Source organism: Dama dama, chromosome 1, assembly GCF_033118175.1.
Source record: "Dama dama isolate Ldn47 chromosome 1, ASM3311817v1, whole genome shotgun sequence".
Lineage (NCBI taxonomy): Eukaryota > Metazoa > Chordata > Mammalia > Artiodactyla > Cervidae > Dama > Dama dama.
In genome coordinates, this window is record NC_083681.1 from 79,536,920 (window position 1) to 79,538,623 (window position 1,704).

The following is a 1,704-nucleotide window of genomic DNA, read 5'->3' on the forward strand; positions in this document are numbered from 1 at the left end:
TTAGCCTATAAAATGCATCTGAGAATTACGATTTGTAATCTCACGGACACAGTGAAGGGCCTGAAGAACTGAGATGATGCAGCAAAGTCCAATCGGGTCAGAACAAGAAGGAGAATTCAGACCTCAAGTAGACAGTCCAGAGTTTTTTTCAGTAAATTACACATCAAATTTGCCCTACAGATGGTTTACAGGTGACTGGTGCTAGGTATCTGAAGAGATGGAAAGCTTTATGGAGGAAATAAGAAAAAATTGAAACAAGTACTGGGACAAAGTGTCAAGGGCATATTCCACAGTTACAGTGATTGCACTATTTTGTTGTAAAAGTCAGAACACAATTCTTTGGTGATTAACGAGTATGATTCTTTGTTCCTTTGTAGGTAAGTCAGGCCCCAGGAAGCCGTTCCTTGCTGAATGGATGTCCTCAGCCCTCCCAACAATGTGACTGCATTTGTTCTCCTGGGACTCACACAGAATCCACACTTGCAGAAAATACTCTTCATTGTCTTTCTGTTCATTTTTTTTATTCACTGTTCTGTCCAATCTGCTCATTGTCATCACCGTCTCCCTCAGCCCTACACTTTCTGCTCCCATGTACTTCTTTCTCACTTACTTGGCTTTATTAGATGCCTCCTTCACCTCAGTCATCATGCCTAAATTGATCATTGACCTGCTGTTCCAGAGGAGAACCATCTCCTGGGGAGTATGCCTGACTCAGATCTTTTTGGAGCACTTCCTGGCAGCATCAGAGATCATTGTCCTCATGGCCATGGCCTATGACCGCTACGTGGCCATCTGCAAGCCTCTGCGCTACACGACCGTCATGCGCCAGGGGCTCTGCCCGCTCCTGGTGGTGGTGGCCTGGATCGGGGGATCCTGCATGCCTCAGTGCAGATTCTTTTCACCATGGACTTGACCTTCTGTGGTCCCAACGTCATTGACCACTTCAGGTGTGATTTCTTCTCGCTGTTGGAACTTGCCTGCAGCGACACCTACAGGCTGGGAATGGTGGTGGCAGCCAACAGTGGGGGCATGTGTTCGCTTATTTTTGTCATCCTGGTCACCTCCTACAGAGCTATCTTGAACTCCTTGAAATCCCATGGCTCTGAAGGACGGCAGAAAGCCCTCTCTACATGTGGCGCCCACTTTACAGTAGTGGTGCTCTTTTTTGTGCCTTGTGTGTTCACCTACACACGTCCTGTGGCCACTTACCCTGTGGACAAGTGGGTGGCTATGTTCTTTGCAATCCTCACACCCATGTTAAACCCTATTATTTACACAGTGAGAAACACAGAGGTGAAAAATGCTATGAGGAGTCTGATGAAGAAGAGAGTAACTTAGGCTGTTCATGATACCAAGAAAGTGATGATTTATATACATATGTATGAAGGATTATACATGCTGCAAATTGTGAAAGTAAATTAGCAAATTTTGCAGATTATTGACAAAAATGGCCTAGAAAATAGGCATTTTGACAACTTTTTAAAATACTTTGCAAGACTTGTATATTCATACTCAGTTTCAGACTAGCCAATGGGAAGAATATCAACAATAAGCCCCTAGTTTATTTATTGTAGAGTATATTCTTCCAGTGTGTTATTATTAATTTTTAAAGATTATTCAGATAAGTTACTTGGATGAAATTGATTTTTTCGTATGACCTTCATGTCAGAAACCTTGTTTTTGCATAGCCTGTGGTCCAGCCAG

General features: G+C 43.4%; 1 pseudogene; it reads left to right on the forward strand.

Moving 5' to 3' along the window:
* The first annotated feature begins 411 nt into the window (after positions 1–411).
* LOC133056361 (olfactory receptor 4C3D-like) lies at positions 412–1,338 on the forward strand (annotated as a pseudogene).
* The last annotated feature ends 366 nt before the right edge of the window (positions 1,339–1,704 follow it).